This window comes from Heterodontus francisci, chromosome 28 (genome assembly GCF_036365525.1).
Source record: "Heterodontus francisci isolate sHetFra1 chromosome 28, sHetFra1.hap1, whole genome shotgun sequence".
In the NCBI taxonomy this organism is placed as follows: Eukaryota; Metazoa; Chordata; class Chondrichthyes; order Heterodontiformes; family Heterodontidae; genus Heterodontus; species Heterodontus francisci.
In genome coordinates this window covers 10,021,705-10,046,780 of record NC_090398.1, presented here as the reverse complement: position 1 = coordinate 10,046,780, position 25,076 = coordinate 10,021,705, and positions in this window count along the sequence as shown.

The window sequence follows — 25,076 nt, the reverse complement described above, 5'->3', positions numbered from 1 at the left end:
CAATCTGAACAGCGAAAGGACACACTCACATCTGACCTGAGCAAGGACACACTCACATCTGAACTGAGCAAGGACACACTCACCTCTGAACAGCGCAAGGATGCACTCACATCTGAACTGAGCAAGAACACACTCACATCTGAGCTGAGCAAGGACACACTCATATCTGAGCTAAGCAAGGACACACTCACATCTGAACTGAGCAAGGACACACTCACATCTGAGCTCAGCAAGGAAACACTCACATCTGAACTGAGCAAGGACATACTCACATCTGAACTGGGCAAGGACACACTCACATCTGAACAGGGCAGGGACACAGTCACATCTGAACAGGGCAAGGACACAGTCACATCTGAACTGAGCAAGGACTCACTCACATCTGAACTGAGCAAGGACACACTCACATCTGAACAGGGCAAGGACACACTCACATCTGAACAGGGCAAGGACACGCTCACATCTGAACTGCGCAAGGACACACTCACATCTGAACTGAGCAAGGACACACTCACATCTGAACAGGGCAAGGACACGTTCACATCTGAACTGAGCAAGGACACACTCACATCTGAACTGAGCAAGGACACACTCACATCTGAACAGGGCAAGGACACGCTCACATCTGAACTGAGCAAGGACACGCTCACATCTGAACTGAGCAAGGACACACTCACATCTGAACTGAGCAAGGACACACTCTCATCTGAACAGGGCAAGGATGCACTCACAGCTGAACAGGGCAAGGACACACTCACATCTGAACTGAGCAAGGACACACTCACAGCTGAACAGGGCAAGGACTCACTCACATCTGAACAGGTCAAGGACGCACTCACATCTGAACTGAGCAAGAACACACTCACATCTGAACAGGGCAAGGACAGACTCACATCTGAACTGATCAAGGCTCACTCAATCTGAACAGGGAAAGGACACACTCACATCTGATCAGGGAAAGGACACACTCACATCTGAACTAAGCAAGGACAGACTCACATCTGAACTGCGCAAGGACACACTCAATCTGAACAGGGAAAGGACACACTCACATCTGATCAGGGAAAGGACACACTCACATCTGAACTGAGCAAGGACACACTCACATCTGAACAGGGAAAGGACACACTCACATCTGAACTGAGCAAGGACACACTCACATCTGAACTGAGCAAGGACACACTCACATCTGAACTGAACTTGGACACACTCACATCTGACCTGAGCAAGGACACACTCACATCTGAACTAAGCAAGGACAGAGTCACATCTGAACTGCGCAAGGACACACTCAATCTGAACAGGGAAAGGACACACTCACATCTGATCAGGGAAAGGACACACTCACATCTGAACTGAGCAAGGACACACTCACAGCTGAACAGGGCAAGGACACACTCACATCTGAACTGAGCAAGAACGCACTCACAGCTGAACAGGGCAAGGACTCACTCACAGCTGAACAGGGCAAGGACAGACTCACATCTGAACAGGGCAAGGACAGACTCACATCTGAACTGATCAAGGCTCACTCACAGCTGAAAAGGGCAAGGACACACTCACATCTGAACTGAGCAAGGACACACTCACATCTGAACAGGGCAAGGACACACTCACAGCTGAACAGGGCAAGGACTCACTCACATCTGAACAGAGCAAGGACACACTCACATCTGAACAGGGCAAGGACACACTCACATCTGAACAGGGCAAGGACAGACTCACATCTGAACTGATCAAGGCTCACTCTCAGCTGAACAGGTCAAGGACAAACTCACATCTGAACTAAGCAAGGACACACTCACATCTGAACTGAGCAAGGACACACTCAATCTGATCAGGGAAAGGACACACTCACATCTGATCAGGGAAAGGACACATTCACATCTGATTTGAGCAAGGACAGACTCACATCTGAACTGATCAAGGATACACTCAATCTGAACAGGGAAAGGACAAACTCACATCTGAACTAAGCAAGGACACACTCACATCTGAACTGAGCAAGGACACACTCAATCTGAACAGGGAAAGGACACACTCACATCTGAACAGAGAAAGGACACAATCACATCTGAACTGAGCAAGGACACACTCACATCTGAACTGAGCAAGGACAGACTCACATCTGAACTGGGTGAGGACACACTCAATCTGAACAGGGAAAGGACACACTCACATCTGAACTGGGCAAGGACACACTCAATCTGAACAGGGAAAGGACACACTCACTTCTGAACTGAGCAAGGACACACTCACATCTGAATTGAGCTTGGACATACTCACAACTGAACTGAGCAAGGACACACTCACATCTGAACTGAGCTTGGACACAATCACATCTGAACTGAGCAAGGACACACTCACATCTGAACAGGGCAAGGACGCACTCACTTCTGAACTGAGCAAGGATGCACTCACTTCTGAACTGAGCAAGGACACACTCACATCTGAACAGGGCAAGGAGGCACTCACTTCTGAACTGAGCAAGGACACACTCACATCTGAACTGAGCTTGGACATACTCACTTCTGAACTGAGCAAGGACAGACTCACATCTGAACCTAGCAAGGACACACTCACATCTGAACTGAGCAAGGACACACTAACTTCTGAACTGAGCAAGGACACACTCACATCTGAACCTAGCAAGGACACACTCACATCTGAACTGAGCAAGGACAGACTCACATCTGAACTGAGCAAGGACACACTCACATCTGAACCTAGCAAGGACACACTCACATCTGAACTGAGCAAGGACACACTCACTTCTGAACTGAGCAAGGACACACTCACATCTGAACTGAGCAAGGACACACTCACTTCTGAACTGAGCAAGGACAGACTCACATCTGAACTGAGCAAGGACACACTCACATCTGAACCTAGCAAGGACACACTCACATCTGAACTGAGCTAGGACACACTCACATCTGAACCTAGCAAGGACACACTCACTTCTGAACTGAGCAAGGACAGACTCACATCTGAACTGAGCAAGGACACACTCACATCTGAACCTAGCAAGGACACACTCACATCTGAACTGAGCAAGGACACACTCACTTCTGAACTGAGCAAGGACACACTCACATCTGAACTGAGCAAGGACACACTCACTTCTGAACTGAGCAAGGACACACTCACATCTGAACTGAGCAAGGACACACTCACATCTGAACTGAGCTTGGACACACTCACATCTGAACCTAGCAAGGACACACTCACTTCTGAACTGAGCAAGGACACACTCACATCTGAACCTAGCAAGGACACACTCACATCTGAACTGAGCAAGGACACACTCACATCTGAACTGAGCAAGGACAGACTCACATCTGAACTGAGCAAGGACGCACTCACATCTGAACTGAGCAAGGACACACTCACATCTGAACTGTGCAAGGACACACTCACTTCTGCACTGAGCAAGGACACGCTCACATCTGAACCTAGCAAGGACACACTCACATCTGAACTGAGCAAGGACGCACTCACATCTGAACTGAGCAAGGACACACTCACATCTGAACTGAGCTTGGACACAATCACATCTGAACTGAGCAAGGACACACTCACATCTGAACAGGGCAAGGACGCACTCACTTCTGAACTGAGCAAGGATGCACTCACTTCTGAACTGAGCAAGGACACACTCACATCTGAACAGGGCAAGGAGGCACTCACTTCTGAACTGAGCAAGGACACACTCACATCTGAACTGAGCTTGGACATACTCACTTCTGAACTGAGCAAGGACAGACTCACATCTGAACCTAGCAAGGACACACTCACATCTGAACTGAGCAAGGACACACTAACTTCTGAACTGAGCAAGGACACACTCACATCTGAACCTAGCAAGGACACACTCACATCTGAACTGAGCAAGGACAGACTCACATCTGAACTGAGCAAGGACACACTCACATCTGAACCTAGCAAGGACACACTCACATCTGAACTGAGCAAGGACACACTCACTTCTGAACTGAGCAAGGACACACTCACATCTGAACTGAGCAAGGACACACTCACTTCTGAACTGAGCAAGGACAGACTCACATCTGAACTGAGCAAGGACACACTCACATCTGAACCTAGCAAGGACACACTCACATCTGAACTGAGCTAGGACACACTCACATCTGAACCTAGCAAGGACACACTCACTTCTGAACTGAGCAAGGACAGACTCACATCTGAACTGAGCAAGGACACACTCACATCTGAACCTAGCAAGGACACACTCACATCTGAACTGAGCAAGGACACACTCACTTCTGAACTGAGCAAGGACACACTCACATCTGAACTGAGCAAGGACACACTCACTTCTGAACTGAGCAAGGACACACTCACATCTGAACTGAGCAAGGACACACTCACATCTGAACTGAGCAAGGACGCACTCACATCTGAACCTAGCAAGGACACACTCACTTCTGAACTGAGCAAGGACACACTCACATCTGAACCTAGCAAGGACACACTCACATCTGAACTGAGCAAGGACACACTCACATCTGAACTGAGCAAGGACAGACTCACATCTGAACTGAGCAAGGACGCACTCACATCTGAACTGAGCAAGGACACACTCACATCTGAACTGTGCAAGGACACACTCACTTCTGCACTGAGCAAGGACGCACTCACTTCTGAACTGAGCAAGGATGCACTCACTTCTGAACTGAGCAAGGACACACTCACATCTGAACAGGGCAAGGAGGCACTCACTTCTGAACTGAGCAAGGACACACTCACATCTGAACTGAGCTTGGACATACTCACTTCTGAACTGAGCAAGGACAGACTCACATCTGAACCTAGCAAGGACACACTCACATCTGAACTGAGCAAGGACACACTAACTTCTGAACTGAGCAAGGACACACTCACATCTGAACCTAGCAAGGACACACTCACATCTGAACTGAGCAAGGACAGACTCACATCTGAACTGAGCAAGGACACACTCACATCTGAACCTAGCAAGGACACACTCACATCTGAACTGAGCAAGGACACACTCACTTCTGAACTGAGCAAGGACACACTCACATCTGAACTGAGCAAGGACACACTCACTTCTGAACTGAGCAAGGACAGACTCACATCTGAACTGAGCAAGGACACACTCACATCTGAACCTAGCAAGGACACACTCACATCTGAACTGAGCTAGGACACACTCACATCTGAACCTAGCAAGGACACACTCACTTCTGAACTGAGCAAGGACAGACTCACATCTGAACTGAGCAAGGACACACTCACATCTGAACCTAGCAAGGACACACTCACATCTGAACTGAGCAAGGACACACTCACTTCTGAACTGAGCAAGGACACACTCACATCTGAACTGAGCAAGGACACACTCACTTCTGAACTGAGCAAGGACACACTCACATCTGAACTGAGCAAGGACACACTCACATCTGAACTGAGCAAGGACGCACTCACATCTGAACCTAGCAAGGACACACTCACTTCTGAACTGAGCAAGGACACACTCACATCTGAACCTAGCAAGGACACACTCACATCTGAACTGAGCAAGGACACACTCACATCTGAACTGAGCAAGGACAGACTCACATCTGAACTGAGCAAGGACGCACTCACATCTGAACTGAGCAAGGACACACTCACATCTGAACTGTGCAAGGACACACTCACTTCTGCACTGAGCAAGGACACGCTCACATCTGAACCTAGCAAGGACACACTCACATCTGAACTGAGCAAGGACGCACTCACATCTGAACTGAGCAAGGACACACTCACATCTGAACTGAGCAAGGACAGACTCACATCTGAACTGAGCAAGGACAGATTCACATCTGAGCTGAGCTTGGACACACTCACATCTGAACAGGGCAAGGACAGACTCACATCTGAACTGAGAAAGGACGCACTCACATCTGAACTGAGCAAGGACACACTCACATCTGAACTGAGCAAGGACAGATTCACATCTGAGCTGAGCTTGGACACACTCACATCTGAACAGGGCAAGGACACACTCACATCTGAACAGGGCAAGGACAGACTCACATCTGAACTGATCAAGGCTCACTCTCAGCTGAACAGGTCAAGGACAAACTCACATCTGAACTAAGCAAGGACACACTCACATCTGAACTGAGCAAGGACACACTCAATCTGATCAGGGAAAGGACTCACTCACATCTGATCAGGGAAAGGACACATTCACATCTGAATTGAGCAAGGACAGACTCACATCTGAACTGAGCAAGGATACACTCAATCTGAACAGGGAAAGGACACACTCACATCTGAACAGAGCAAGGACACACTCACATCTGAACTGAGCAAGGAAACACTCACATCTGAACTGAGCAAGGACAGACTCACATCTGAACTGGGCGAGGACACACTCAATCTGAACAGGGAAAGGACACACTCACATCTGAACTGGGCAAGGACACACTCAATCTGAACAGGGAAAGGACACACTCACTTCTGAACTGAGCAAGGACACACTCACATCTGAACTGAGCTTGGACACAATCACATCTGAACTGAGCAAGGACACACTCACATCTGAACAGGGCAAGGACGCACTCACGTCTGAACTGAGCAAGGATGCACTCACTTCTGAACTGAGCAAGGACACACTCACATCTGAACAGGGCAAGGAGGCACTCACTTCTGAACTGAGCAAGGACACACTCACATCTGAACTGAGCTTGGACATACTCACTTCTGAACTGAGCAAGGACGCACTCACATCTGAACTGAGCAAGGACACACTCACATCTGAACTGAGTAAGGACAGACTCACATCTGAACTGAGAAAGGACGCACTCACATCTGAACTGAGCAAGGATGCACTCACATCTGAACTGAGCAAGGACAGATTCACATCTGAGCTGAGCTTGGACACACTCACATCTGAACAGGGCAAGGACACACTCACATCTGAACAGGGCAAGGACAGACTCACATCTGAACTGATCAAGGCTCACTCTCAGCTGAACAGGTCAAGGACAAACTCACATCTGAACTAAGCAAGGACACACTCACATCTGAACTGAGCAAGGACACACTCAATCTGATCAGGGAAAGGACAAACTCACATCTGATCAGGGAAAGGACACATTCACATCTGAATTGAGCAAGGACAGACTCACATCTGAACTGAGCAAGAATACACTCAATCTGAACAGGGAAAGGACACACTCACATCTGAACAGAGAAAGGACACACTCACATCTGAACTGAGCAAGGACACACTCACATCTGAACTGAGCAAGGACAGACTCACATCTGAACTGGGCGAGGACACACTCAATCTGAACAGGGAAAGGACACACTCACATCTGAACTGGGCAAGGACACACTCAATCTGAACAGGGAAAGGACACACTCACTTCTGAACTGAGCAAGGACACACTCACATCTGAATTGAGCTTGGACATACTCACAACTGAACTGAGCAAGGACACACTCACATCTGAACTGAGCTTGGACACAATCACATCTGAACTGAGCAAGGACACACTCACATCTGAACAGGGCAAGGACGCACTCACTTCTGAACTGAGCAAGGATGCACTCACTTCTGAGCTGAGCAAGGACACACTCACATCTGAACAGGGCAAGGAGGCACTCACTTCTGAACTGAGCAAGGACACACTCACATCTGAACTGAGCTTGGACATACTCACTTCTGAACTGAGCAAGGACAGACTCACATCTGAACCTAGCAAGGACACACTCACATCTGAACTGAGCAAGGACACACTAACTTCTGAACTGAGCAAGGACACACTCACATCTGAACCTAGCAAGGACACACTCACATCTGAACTGAGCAAGGACAGACTCACATCTGAACTGAGCAAGGACACACTCACATCTGAACCTAGCAAGGACACACTCACATCTGAACTGAGCAAGGACACACTCACTTCTGAACTGAGCAAGGACACACTCACATCTGAACTGAGCAAGGACACACTCACTTCTGAACTGAGCAAGGACAGACTCACATCTGAACTGAGCAAGGACACACTCACATCTGAACCTAGCAAGGACAGACTCACATCTGAACTGAGCAAGGACACACTCACATCTGAACCTAGCAAGGACACACTCACATCTGAACTGAGCAAGGACGCACTCACATCTGAACTGAGCAAGGACACACTCACATCTGAACTGAGCTTGGCCCCACTCACATCTGAACTGAGAAAGGACGCACTCACATCTGAACTGAGCAAGGACACACTCACATCTGAACTGAGCAAGGACAGATTCACATCTGAGCTGAGCTTGGACAGACTAACATCTGAACTGAGCTTGGACACACTCACATCTGAACTGAGCAAGTACACACTAACATCTGAACTGAGCAAGGACGCACTCACATCTGAACTGAGCAAGGACACACTCACATCTGAACTGAGCAAGGACGCACTCACATCTGAACTGAGCAAGGACACATTCACATCTGAACTGAGCAAGGACAGATTCACATCTGAGCTGAGCTTGGACACAGTAACATCTGAACTGAGCTTGGACACACTCACATCTGAACTGAGCAAGTACACACTCACATCTGAACTGAGCTTGGACACACTCACATCTGAACTGAGCAAGGACACACTCACATCTGAACTGAGCTTGGCCCCACTCACATCTGAACTGAGCAAGGACACACTCACATCTGAACTGAGCTTGGACAAACTCCCTTCGGAACTGAGCAAGGACACACTCACCTCTGAACAGCGCAAGGACGCACTCACATCTGAACTGAGCAAGAACACACTCACATCTGAGCTGAGCAAGGACACACTCACATCTGAGCTAAGCAAGGACACACTCACATCTGAACTGAGCAAGGACACACTCACATCTGAGCTCAGCAAGGAAACACTCACATCTGAACTGGGCAAGGACACACTCACATCTGGACTGAGCCAGGACACACTCACATCTGAACAGGGCAAGGACACAGTCACATCTGAACTGAGCAAGGACACAGTCACATCTGAACTGAGCAAGGACTCACTCACATCTGAACTGAGCAAGGACTCACTCACATCTGAACTGAGCAAGGACACACTCACATCTGAACTGAGCAAGGACACACTCACATCTGAGCTAAGCAAGGACACACTCACATCTGAACTGAGCTTGGACAAACTCACTTCTGAACTGAGCAAGGACACACTCACCTCTGAACAGCGCAAGGACGCACTCACATCTGAACTGAGCAAGAACACACTCACATCTGAGCTGAGCAAGGACACACTCACATCTGAGCTAAGCAAGGACACACTCACATCTGAACTGAGCAAGGACACACTCACATCTGAGCTCAGCAAGGAAACACTCACATCTGAACTGAGCAAGGACACACTCACATCTGGACTGAGCTTGGACACACTCACATCTGAACAGAGCAAGGACACACTCACATCTGAACTGAGCTTGGACACACACACATCTGAACTGAGCAAGGACACACTCACATCTGAAGTGAGCAAGGACACACTCACATCTGACCTGAGCTTGGACACACTCACTTCAGAACTGAGCTTGGACACACTCACATCTGAACTGAGCAAGGACACACTCACATGTGAACTGAGCTTGGAAACACTCACTTCTGAACTGAGCAAGGAGACACTCACATCTGAACAGCGCAATTACACACTCACATCTGAACTGGGCAAGGACACAGTCACATCTGAACAGCGCAAGGACACACTCATAACTGAACTGAGCAAGAACACACTCACATCGCAGCTGAGCAAGGACAGACTCACATCTGAACTGTGCAAGGACACACTCAATCTGAACAGCGAAAGGACACACTCACATCTGACCTGAGCAAGGACACACTCACATCTGAACTGAGCAAGGGCACACTCACCTCTGAACAGCGCAAGGACGCACTCACATCTGAACTGAGCAGGAACACACTCACATCTGAGCTAAGCAAGGACACACTCACATATGAACTGAGCAAGGACAAACTCACATCTGAACTGAGCAAGGCCACACTCACATCTGAACTGAGCAAGGACAGACTCACATCTGAACTGAGCAAGTACACACTCAATCTGAACAGGGAAAGGACACACTCACATCTGAACTGAGCAAGGACAGACTCACATCTGAACTGAGCAAGTACACACTCAATCTGAACAGGGAAAGGACACACTCACATCTGAACTGAGCAAGGACACACTCACATCTGAACAGGGCAAGGACACAGTCACATCTGAACAGGGCAAGGACACAGTCACATCTGAACTGAGCTTGGACACACTCACTTCTGAACTGAGCAAGGACACATTCACATCTGAAGTGAGCTTGGACACACTCACTTCTGAACTGAGCAAGGACACACTCACATCTGAACTGAGCTTGGACACACTCACTTCTGAACTGAGCAAGGACACATTCACATCTGAAGTGAGCTTGGACACACTCACTTCTGAACTGAGCAAGACAACACTCACATCTGAACTGAGCTTGGACACACTCACTTCTGAACTGAGCAAGGACACATTCACATCTGAAGTGAGCAAGGACACACTCACATCTGAACTGAGCTTGGACACACTCACTTCTGAACTGAGCAAGGACACACTCACATCTGAACTGAGCTTGGACACACTCACTTCTGAACTGAGCAAGGACAAACTCACATCTGAAGTGAGCAAGGAGACACTCACATCTGAACTGAGCTTGGACACACTCACTTCTGAACTGAGCAAGGACACACTCACATCTGAAGTGAGCTTGGACACACTCACTTCTGAACTGAGCAAGGACACACTCACATCTGAACTGAGCAAGGACAAACTCACATCTGAACAGGGCAAGGACAGACTCACATCTGAACTGAGCAAGGACAAACTCACTTCTGAACTGAGCAAGGACACACTCACCTCTGAACAGCGCAAGGACGCACTCACATCTGAACTGAGCAAGAACACACTCACATCTGAGCTGAGCAAGGACACACTCACATCTGAGCTAAGCAAGGACACACTCACATCTGAACTGAGCAAGGACACACTCACATCTGACCTCAGCAAGGAAACACTCACATCTGAACTGGGCAAGGACACACTCACATCTGGACTGAGCAAGGACACACTCACATCTGAACAGGGTAAGGACACAGTCACATCTGAACTGAGCAAGGACACGGTCACATCTGAACTGAGCAAGGACTCACTCACATCTGAACTGAGCAAGGACTCACTCACATCTGAACTGAGCAAGGACACACTCACATCTGAACTGAGCAAGGACACACTCACATCTGAGCTAAGCAAGGACACACTCACATCTGAACTGAGCTTGGACAAACTCACTTCTGAACTGAGCAAGGACACACTCACCTCAGAACAGCGCAAGGACGCACTCACATCTGAACTGAGAAAGAACACACTCACATCTGAGCTGAGCAAGGACACACTCACATCTGAGCTAAGCAAGGACACACTCACATCAGAACTGAGCAAGGACACACTCACATCTGAGCTCAGCAAGGAAACACTCACATCTGAACTGAGCAAGGACACACTCACATCTGGACTGAGCTTGGACACACTCACATCTGAACAGAGCAAGGACACACTCACATCTGAACTGAGCTTGGACACACACACATCTGAACTGAGCAAGGACACACTCACATCTGAAGTGAGCAAGGACACACTCACATCTGACCTGAGCTTGGACACACTCACTTCAGAACTGAGCTTGGACACACTCACATCTGAACTGAGCAAGGACACACTCACATGTGAACTGAGCTTGGAAACACTCACTTCTGAACTGAGCAAGGAGACACTCACATCTGAACAGCGCAATTACACACTCACATCTGAACTGGGCAAGGACACAGTCACATCTGAACAGCGCAAGGACACACTCATAACTGAACTGAGCAAGAACACACTCACATCGCAGCTGAGCAAGGACAGACTCACATCTGAACTGTGCAAGGACACACTCAATCTGAACAGCGAAAGGACACACTCACATCTGACCTGAGCAAGGACACACTCACATCTGAACTGAGCAAGGGCACACTCACCTCTGAACAGCGCAAGGACGCACTCACATCTGAACTGAGCAAGAACACACTCACATCTGAGCTAAGCAAGGACACACTCACATATGAACTGAGCAAGGACAAACTCACATCTGAACTGAGCAAGGCCACACTCACATCTGAACTGAGCAAGGACAGACTCACATCTGAACTGAGCAAGTACACACTCAATCTGAACAGGGAAAGGACACACTCACATCTGAACTGAGCAAGGACAGACTCACATCTGAACTGAGCAAGTACACACTCAATCTGAACAGGGAAAGGACACACTCACATCTGAACTGAGCAAGGACACACTCACATCTGAACAGGGCAAGGACACAGTCACATCTGAACAGGGCAAGGACACAGTCACATCTGAACTGAGCTTGGACACACTCACTTCTGACCTGAGCAAGGACACATTCACATCTGAAGTGAGCTTGGACACACTCACTTCTGAACTGAGCAAGGACACACTCACATCTGAACTGAGCTTGGACACACTCACTTCTGAACTGAGCAAGGACACATTCACATCTGAAGTGAGCTTGGACACACTCACTTCTGAACTGAGCAAGGACACACTCACATCTGAACTGAGCTTGGACACACTCACTTCTGAACTGAGCAAGGACACATTCACATCTGAAGTGAGCAAGGACACACTCACATCTGAACTGAGCTTGGACACACTCACTTCTGAACTGAGCAAGGACACACTCACATCTGAACTGAGCTTGGACACACTCACATCTGAACAGGGCAAGGACACAGTCACATCTGAACTGAGCAAGGACAAACTCACTTCTGAACTGAGCAAGGACACACTCACCTCTGAACAGCGCAAGGACGCACTCACATCTGAACTGAGCAAGAACACACTCACATCTGAGCTGAGCAAGGACACACTCACATCTGAGCTAAGCAAGGACACACTCACATCTGAAGTGAGCAAGGAGACACTCACATCTGAACTGAGCTTGGACACACTCACTTCTGAACTGAGCAAGGACACACTCACATCTGAAGTGAGCTTGGACACACTCACTTCTGAACTGAGCAAGGACACACTCACATCTGAACTGAGCAAGGACAAACTCACATCTGAACAGGGCAAGGACACAGTCACATCTGAACTGAGCAAGGACAAACTCACTTCTGAACTGAGCAAGGACACACTCACCTCTGAACAGCGCAAGGACGCACTCACATCTGAACTGAGCAAGAACACACTCACATCTGAGCTGAGCAAGGACACACTCACATCTGAGCTAAGCAAGGACACACTCACATCTGAACTGAGCAAGGACACACTCACATCTGACCTCAGCAAGGAAACACTCACATCTGAACTGGGCAAGGACACACTCACATCTGGACTGAGCAAGGACACACTCACATCTGAACAGGGTAAGGACACAGTCACATCTGAACTGAGCAAGGACACGGTCACATCTGAACTGAGCAAGGACTCACTCACATCTGAACTGAGCAAGGACTCACTCACATCTGAACTGAGCAAGGACACACTCACATCTGAACTGAGCAAGGACACACTCACATCTGAGCTAAGCAAGGACACACTCACATCTGAACTGAGCTTGGACAAACTCACTTCAGAACTGAGCAAGGACACACTCACCTCAGAACAGCGCAAGGACGCACTCACATCTGAACTGAGAAAGAACACACTCACATCTGAGCTGAGCAAGGACACACTCACATCTGAGCTAAGCAAGGACACACTCACATCTGAACTGAGCAAGGACACACTCACATCTGAGCTCAGCAAGGAAACACTCACATCTGAACTGAGCAAGGACACACTCACATCTGGACTGAGCTTGGACACACTCACATCTGAACAGAGCAAGGACACACTCACATCTGAACTGAGCTTGGACACACTCACATCTGAACTGAGCAAGGACACATTCACATCTGAAGTGAGCAAGGACACACTCACATCTGACCTGAGCTTGGACACACTCACTTCTGAACTGAGCTTGGACACACTCACATGTGAACTGAGCTTGGAAATACTCACTTCTGAACTGAGCAAGGACACACTCACATCTGGACTGAGCTTGGACACACTCACATCTGAACAGAGCAAGGACACACTCACATCTGAACTGAGCTTGGACACACACACATCTGAACTGAGCAAGGACACACTCACATCTGAAGTGAGCAAGGACACACTCACATCTGACCTGAGCTTGGACACACTCACTTCAGAACTGAGCTTGGACACACTCACATCTGAACTGAGCAAGGACACACTCACATGTGAACTGAGCTTGGAAACACTCACTTCTGAACTGAGCAAGGAGACACTCACATCTGAACAGCGCAATTACACACTCACATCTGAACTGGGCAAGGACACAGTCACATCTGAACAGCGCAAGGACACACTCATAACTGAAATGAGCAAGAACACACTCACATCGCAGCTGAGCAAGGACAGACTCACATCTGAACTGTGCAAGGACACACTCAATCTGAACAGCGAAAGGACACACTCACATCTGACCTGAGCAAGGACACACTCTCATCTGAACTGAGCAAGGGCACACTCACCTCTGAACAGCGCAAGGACGCACTCACATCTGAACTGAGCAAGAACACACTCACATCTGAGCTAAGCAAGGACACACTCACATATGAACTGAGCAAGGACAAACTCACATCTGAACTGAGCAAGGCCACACTCACATCTGAACTGAGCAAGGACAGACTCACATCTGAACTGAGCAAGTACACACTCAATCTGAACAGGGAAAGGACACACTCACATCTGAACTGAGCAAGGACAGACTCACATCTGAACTGAGCAAGTACACACTCAATCTGAACAGGGAAAGGACACACTCACATCTGAACTGAGCAAGGACACACTCAAATCTGAACAGGGCAAGGACACAGTCACATCTGAACAGGGCAAGGACACAGTCACATCTGAACTGAGCTTGGACACACTCACATCTGAACAGGGCAAGGACAGACTCACATCTGAACTGAGAAAGGACGCACTCACATCTGAACTGAGCAAGGACACACTCACATCTGAACTGAGCAAGGACAGATTCACATCTGAGCTGAGCTTGGACACACTCACATCTGAACAGGGCAAGGACACACTCACATCTGAACAGGGCAAGGACAGACTCACATCTGAACTGATCAAGGCTCACTCTCAGCTGAACAGGTCAAGGACAAACTCACATCTGAACTAAGCAAGGACACACTCACATCTGAACTGAGCAAGGACACACTCAATCTGATCAGGGAAAGGACTCACTCACATCTGATCAGGGAAAGGACACATTCACATCTGAATTGAGCAAGGACAGACTCACATCTGAACTGAGCAAGGATACACTCAATCTGAACAGGGAAAGGACACACTCACATCTGAACAGAGCAAGGACACACTCACATCTGAACTGAGCAAGGAAACACTCACATCTGAACTGAGCAAGGACAGACTCACATCTGAACTGGGCGAGGACACACTCAATCTGAACAGGGAAAGGACACACTCACATCTGAACTGGGCAAGGACACACTCAATCTGAACAGGGAAAGGACACACTCACTTCTGAACTGAGCAAGGACACACTCACATCTGAACTGAGCTTGGACACAATCACATCTGAACTGAGCAAGGACACACTCACATCTGAACAGGGCAAGGACGCACTCACGTCTGAACTGAGCAAGGATGCACTCACTTCTGAACTGAGCAAGGACACACTCACATCTGAACAGGGCAAGGAGGCACTCACTTCTGAACTGAGCAAGGACACACTCACATCTGAACTGAGCTTGGACATACTCACTTCTGAACTGAGCAAGGACGCACTCACATCTGAACTGAGCAAGGACACACTCACATCTGAACTGAGTAAGGACAGACTCACATCTGAACTGAGAAAGGACGCACTCACATCTGAACTGAGCAAGGATGCACTCACATCTGAACTGAGCAAGGACAGATTCACATCTGAGCTGAGCTTGGACACACTCACATCTGAACAGGGCAAGGACACACTCACATCTGAACAGGGCAAGGACAGACTCACATCTGAACTGATCAAGGCTCACTCTCAGCTGAACAGGTCAAGGACAAACTCACATCTGAACTAAGCAAGGACACACTCACATCTGAACTGAGCAAGGACACACTCAATCTGATCAGGGAAAGGACAAACTCACATCTGATCAGGGAAAGGACACATTCACATCTGAATTGAGCAAGGACAGACTCACATCTGAACTGAGCAAGAATACACTCAATCTGAACAGGGAAAGGACACACTCACATCTGAACAGAGAAAGGACACACTCACATCTGAACTGAGCAAGGACACACTCACATCTGAACTGAGCAAGGACAGACTCACATCTGAACTGGGCGAGGACACACTCAATCTGAACAGGGAAAGGACACACTCACATCTGAACTGGGCAAGGACACACTCAATCTGAACAGGGAAAGGACACACTCACTTCTGAACTGAGCAAGGACACACTCACATCTGAATTGAGCTTGGACATACTCACAACTGAACTGAGCAAGGACACACTCACATCTGAACTGAGCTTGGACACAATCACATCTGAACTGAGCAAGGACACACTCACATCTGAACAGGGCAAGGACGCACTCACTTCTGAACTGAGCAAGGATGCACTCACTTCTGAGCTGAGCAAGGACACACTCACATCTGAACAGGGCAAGGAGGCACTCACTTCTGAACTGAGCAAGGACACACTCACATCTGAACTGAGCTTGGACATACTCACTTCTGAACTGAGCAAGGACAGACTCACATCTGAACCTAGCAAGGACACACTCACATCTGAACTGAGCAAGGACACACTAACTTCTGAACTGAGCAAGGACACACTCACATCTGAACCTAGCAAGGACACACTCACATCTGAACTGAGCAAGGACAGACTCACATCTGAACTGAGCAAGGACACACTCACATCTGAACCTAGCAAGGACACACTCACATCTGAACTGAGCAAGGACACACTCACTTCTGAACTGAGCAAGGACACACTCACATCTGAACTGAGCAAGGACACACTCACTTCTGAACTGAGCAAGGACAGACTCACATCTGAACTGAGCAAGGACACACTCACATCTGAACCTAGCAAGGACACACTCACATCTGAACTGAGCAAGGACACACTCACATCTGAACCTAGCAAGGACACACTCACATCTGAACTGAGCAAGGACGCACTCACATCTGAACTGAGCAAGGACACACTCACATCTGAACTGAGCTTGGCCCCACTCACATCTGAACTGAGAAAGGACGCACTCACATCTGAACTGAGCAAGGACACACTCACATCTGAACTGAGCAAGGACAGATTCACATCTGAGCTGAGCTTGGACAGACTAACATCTGAACTGAGCTTGGACACACTCACATCTGAACTGAGCAAGTACACACTAACATCTGAACTGAGCAAGGACGCACTCACATCTGAACTGAGCAAGGACACACTCACATCTGAACTGAGCAAGGACGCACTCACATCTGAACTGAGCAAGGACACATTCACATCTGAACTGAGCAAGGACAGATTCACATCTGAGCTGAGCTTGGACACAGTAACATCTGAACTGAGCTTGGACACACTCACATCTGAACTGAGCAAGTACACACTCACATCTGAACTGAGCTTGGACACACTCACATCTGAACTGAGCAAGGACACACTCACATCTGAACTGAGCTTGGCCCCACTCACATCTGAACTGAGCAAGGACACACTCACATCTGAACTGAGCTTGGACAAACTCCCTTCGGAACTGAGCAAGGACACACTCACCTCTGAACAGCGCAAGGACGCACTCACATCTGAACTGAGCAAGAACACACTCACATCTGAGCTGAGCAAGGACACACTCACATCTGAGCTAAGCAAGGACACACTCACATCTGAACTGAGCAAGGACACACTCACATCTGAGCTCAGCAAGGAAACACTCACATCTGAACTGGGCAAGGACACACTCACATCTGGACTGAGCCAGGACACACTCACATCTGAACAGGGCAAGGACACAGTCACATCTGAACTGAGCAAGGACACAGTCACATCTGAACTGAGCAAGGACTCACTCACATCTGAACTGAGCAAGGACTCACTCACATCTGAACTGAGCAAGGACACACTCACATCTGAACTGAGCAAGGACACACTCACATCTGAGCTAAGCAAGGACACACTCACATCTGAACTGAGCTTGGACAAACTCACTTCTGAACTGAGCAAGGACACACTCACCTCTGAACAGCGCAAGGACGCACTCACATCTGAACTGAGCAAGAACACACTCACATCTGAGCTGAGCAAGGACACACTCACATCTGAGCTAAGCAAGGACACACTCACATCTGAACTGAGCAAGGACACACTCACATCTGAGCTCAGCAAGGAAACACTCACATCTGAACTGAGCAAGGACACACTCACATCTGGACTGAGCTTGGACACACTCACATCTGAACAGAGCAAGGACACACTCACATCTGAACTGAGCTTGGACACACACACATCTGAACTGAGCAAGGACACACTCACATCTGAAGTGAGCAAGGACACACTCACATCTGACCTGAGCTTGGACACACTCACTTCAGAACTGAGCTTGGACACACTCACATCTGAACTGAGCAAGGACACACTCACATGTGAACTGAGCTTGGAAACACTCACTTCTGAACTGAGCAAGGAGACACTCACATCTGAACAGCGCAATTACACACTCACATCTGAACTGGGCAAGGACACAGTCACATCTGAACAGCGCAAGGACACACTCATAACTGAACTGAGCAAGAACACACTCACATCGCAGCTGAGCAAGGACAGACTCACATCTGAACTGTGCAAGGACACACTCAATCTGAACAGCGAAAGGACACACTCACATCTGACCTGAGCAAGGACACACTCACATCTGAACTGAGCAAGGGCACACTCACCTCTGAACAGCGCAAGGACGCACTCACATCTGAACTGAGCAGGAACACACTCACATCTGAGCTAAGCAAGGACACACTCACATATGAACTGAGCAAGGACAAACTCACATCTGAACTGAGCAAGGCCACACTCACATCTGAACTGAGCAAGGACAGACTCACATCTGAACTGAGCAAGTACACACTCAATCTGAACAGGGAAAGGACACACTCACATCTGAACTGAGCAAGGACAGACTCACATCTGAACTGAGCAAGTACACACTCAATCTGAACAGGGAAAGGACACACTCACATCTGAACTGAGCAAGGACACACTCACATCTGAACAGGGCAAGGACACAGTCACATCTGAACAGGGCAAGGACACAGTCACATCTGAACTGAGCTTGGACACACTCACTTCTGAACTGAGCAAGGACACATTCACATCTGAAGTGAGCTTGGACACACTCACTTCTGAACTGAGCAAGGACACACTCACATCTGAACTGAGCTTGGACACACTCACTTCTGAACTGAGCAAGGACACATTCACATCTGAAGTGAGCTTGGACACACTCACTTCTGAACTGAGCAAGACAACACTCACATCTGAACTGAGCTTGGACACACTCACTTCTGAACTGAGCAAGGACACATTCACATCTGAAGTGAGCAAGGACACACTCACATCTGAACTGAGCTTGGACACACTCACTTCTGAACTGAGCAAGGACACACTCACATCTGAACTGAGCTTGGACACACTCACTTCTGAACTGAGCAAGGACAAACTCACATCTGAAGTGAGCAAGGAGACACTCACATCTGAACTGAGCTTGGACACACTCACTTCTGAACTGAGCAAGGACACACTCACATCTGAAGTGAGCTTGGACACACTCACTTCTGAACTGAGCAAGGACACACTCACATCTGAACTGAGCAAGGACAAACTCACATCTGAACAGGGCAAGGACAGACTCACATCTGAACTGAGCAAGGACAAACTCACTTCTGAACTGAGCAAGGACACACTCACCTCTGAACAGCGCAAGGACGCACTCACATCTGAACTGAGCAAGAACACACTCACATCTGAGCTGAGCAAGGACACACTCACATCTGAGCTAAGCAAGGACACACTCACATCTGAACTGAGCAAGGACACACTCACATCTGACCTCAGCAAGGAAACACTCACATCTGAACTGGGCAAGGACACACTCACATCTGGACTGAGCAAGGACACACTCACATCTGAACAGGGTAAGGACACAGTCACATCTGAACTGAGCAAGGACACGGTCACATCTGAACTGAGCAAGGACTCACTCACATCTGAACTGAGCAAGGACTCACTCACATCTGAACTGAGCAAGGACACACTCACATCTGAACTGAGCAAGGACACACTCACATCTGAGCTAAGCAAGGACACACTCACATCTGAACTGAGCTTGGACAAACTCACTTCTGAACTGAGCAAGGACACACTCACCTCAGAACAGCGCAAGGACGCACTCACATCTGAACTGAGAAAGAACACACTCACATCTGAGCTGAGCAAGGACACACTCACATCTGAGCTAAGCAAGGACACACTCACATCAGAACTGAGCAAGGACACACTCACATCTGAGCTCAGCAAGGAAACACTCACATCTGAACTGAGCAAGGACACACTCACATCTGGACTGAGCTTGGACACACTCACATCTGAACAGAGCAAGGACACACTCACATCTGAACTGAGCTTGGACACACACACATCTGAACTGAGCAAGGACACACTCACATCTGAAGTGAGCAAGGACACACTCACATCTGACCTGAGCTTGGACACACTCACTTCAGAACTGAGCTTGGACACACTCACATCTGAACTGAGCAAGGACACACTCACATGTGAACTGAGCTTGGAAACACTCACTTCTGAACTGAGCAAGGAGACACTCACATCTGAACAGCGCAATTACACACTCACATCTGAACTGGGCAAGGACACAGTCACATCTGAACAGCGCAAGGACACACTCATAACTGAACTGAGCAAGAACACACTCACATCGCAGCTGAGCAAGGACAGACTCACATCTGAACTGTGCAAGGACACACTCAATCTGAACAGCGAAAGGACACACTCACATCTGACCTGAGCAAGGACACACTCACATCTGAACTGAGCAAGGGCACACTCACCTCTGAACAGCGCAAGGACGCACTCACATCTGAACTGAGCAAGAACACACTCACATCTGAGCTAAGCAAGGACACACTCACATATGAACTGAGCAAGGACAAACTCACATCTGAACTGAGCAAGGCCACACTCACATCTGAACTGAGCAAGGACAGACTCACATCTGAACTGAGCAAGTACACACTCAATCTGAACAGGGAAAGGACACACTCACATCTGAACTGAGCAAGGACAGACTCACATCTGAACTGAGCAAGTACACACTCAATCTGAACAGGGAAAGGACACACTCACATCTGAACTGAGCAAGGACACACTCACATCTGAACAGGGCAAGGACACAGTCACATCTGAACAGGGCAAGGACACAGTCACATCTGAACTGAGCTTGGACACACTCACTTCTGACCTGAGCAAGGACACATTCACATCTGAAGTGAGCTTGGACACACTCACTTCTGAACTGAGCAAGGACACACTCACATCTGAACTGAGCTTGGACACACTCACTTCTGAACTGAGCAAGGACACATTCACATCTGAAGTGAGCTTGGACACACTCACTTCTGAACTGAGCAAGGACACACTCACATCTGAACTGAGCTTGGACACACTCACTTCTGAACTGAGCAAGGACACATTCACATCTGAAGTGAGCAAGGACACACTCACATCTGAACTGAGCTTGGACACACTCACTTCTGAACTGAGCAAGGACACACTCACATCTGAACTGAGCTTGGACACACTCACATCTGAACAGGGCAAGGACACAGTCACATCTGAACTGAGCAAGGACAAACTCACTTCTGAACTGAGCAAGGACACACTCACCTCTGAACAGCGCAAGGACGCACTCACATCTGAACTGAGCAAGAACACACTCACATCTGAGCTGAGCAAGGACACACTCACATCTGAGCTAAGCAAGGACACACTCACATCTGAAGTGAGCAAGGAGACACTCACATCTGAACTGAGCTTGGACACACTCACTTCTGAACTGAGCAAGGACACACTCACATCTGAAGTGAGCTTGGACACACTCACTTCTGAACTGAGCAAGGACACACTCACATCTGAACTGAGCAAGGACAAACTCACATCTGAACAGGGCAAGGACACAGTCACATCTGAACTGAGCAAGGACAAACTCACTTCTGAACTGAGCAAGGACACACTCACCTCTGAACAGCGCAAGGACGCACTCACATCTGAACTGAGCAAGAACACACTCACATCTGAGCTGAGCAAGGACACACTCACATCTGAGCTAAGCAAGGACACACTCACATCTGAACTGAGCAAGGACACACTCACATCTGACCTCAGCAAGGAAACACTCACATCTGAACTGGGCAAGGACACACTCACATCTGGACTGAGCAAGGACACACTCACATCTGAACAGGGTAAGGACACAGTCACATCTGAACTGAGCAAGGACACGGTCACATCTGAACTGAGCAAGGACTCACTCACATCTGAACTGAGCAAGGACTCACTCACATCTGAACTGAGCAAGGACACACTCACATCTGAACTGAGCAAGGACACACTCACATCTGAGCTAAGCAAGGACACACTCACATCTGAACTGAGCTTGGACAAACTCACTTCAGAACTGAGCAAGGACACACTCACCTCAGAACAGCGCAAGGACGCACTCACATCTGAACTGAGAAAGAACACACTCACATCTGAGCTGAGCAAGGACACACTCACATCTGAGCTAAGCAAGGACACACTCACATCTGAACTGAGCAAGGACACACTCACATCTGAGCTCAGCAAGGAAACACTCACATCTGAACTGAGCAAGGACACACTCACATCTGGACTGAGCTTGGACACACTCACATCTGAACAGAGCAAGGACACACTCACATCTGAACTGAGCTTGGACACACTCACATCTGAACTGAGCAAGGACACATTCACATCTGAAGTGAGCAAGGACACACTCACATCTGACCTGAGCTTGGACACACTCACTTCTGAACTGAGCTTGGACACACTCACATGTGAACTGAGCTTGGAAATACTCACTTCTGAACTGAGCAAGGACACACTCACATCTGGACTGAGCTTGGACACACTCACATCTGAACAGAGCAAGGACACACTCACATCTGAACTGAGCTTGGACACACACACATCTGAACTGAGCAAGGACACACTCACATCTGAAGTGAGCAAGGACACACTCACATCTGACCTGAGCTTGGACACACTCACTTCAGAACTGAGCTTGGACACACTCACATCTGAACTGAGCAAGGACACACTCACATGTGAACTGAGCTTGGAAACACTCACTTCTGAACTGAGCAAGGAGACACTCACATCTGAACAGCGCAATTACACACTCACATCTGAACTGGGCAAGGACACAGTCACATCTGAACAGCGCAAGGACACACTCATAACTGAAATGAGCAAGAACACACTCACATCGCAGCTGAGCAAGGACAGACTCACATCTGAACTGTGCAAGGACACACTCAATCTGAACAGCGAAAGGACACACTCACATCTGACCTGAGCAAGGACACACTCTCATCTGAACTGAGCAAGGGCACACTCACCTCTGAACAGCGCAAGGACGCACTCACATCTGAACTGAGCAAGAACACACTCACATCTGAGCTAAGCAAGGACACACTCACATATGAACTGAGCAAGGACAAACTCACATCTGAACTGAGCAAGGCCACACTCACATCTGAACTGAGCAAGGACAGACTCACATCTGAACTGAGCAAGTACACACTCAATCTGAACAGGGAAAGGACACACTCACATCTGAACTGAGCAAGGACAGACTCACATCTGAACTGAGCAAGTACACACTCAATCTGAACAGGGAAAGGACACACTCACATCTGAACTGAGCAAGGACACACTCAAATCTGAACAGGGCAAGGACACAGTCACATCTGAACAGGGCAAGGACACAGTCACATCTGAACTGAGCTTGGACACACTCACTTCTGAACTGAGCAAGGACACATTCACATCTGAAGTGAGCTTGGACACACTCACTTCTGAACTGAGCAAGGACACACTCACATCTGAACTGAGCTTGGACACACTCACTTCTGAACTGAGCAAGGACACATTCACATCTGAAGTGAGCTTGGACACACTCACTTCTGAACTGAGCAAGGACACACTCACATCTGAACTGAGCTTGGACACACTCACTTCTGAACTGAGCAAGGACACATTCACATCTGAAGTGAGCAAGGACACACTCACATCTGAACTGAGCTTGGACACACTCACTTCTGAACTGAGCAAGGACACACTCACATCTGAACTGAGCTTGGACACACTCACATCTGAACTGAGCAAGGACAAACTCACATCTGAAGTGAGCAAGGAGACACTCACATCTGAACTGAGCTTGGACACACTCACTTCTGAACTGAGCAAGGACACACTCACATCTGAAGTGAGCTTGGACACACTCACTTCTGAACTGAGCAAGGACACACTCACATCTGAACTGAGCAAGGACAAACTCACATCTGAACAGGGCAAGGACACAGTCACATCTGAACTGAGCAAGGACAAACTCACTTCTGAACTGAGCAAGGACACACTCACCTCTGAACAGCGCAAGGACGCACTCACATCTGAACTGAGCAAGAACACACTCACATCTGAGCTGAGCAAGGACACACTCACATCTGAGCTAAGCAAGGACACACTCACATCTGAACTGAGCAAGGACACACTCACATCTGACCTCAGC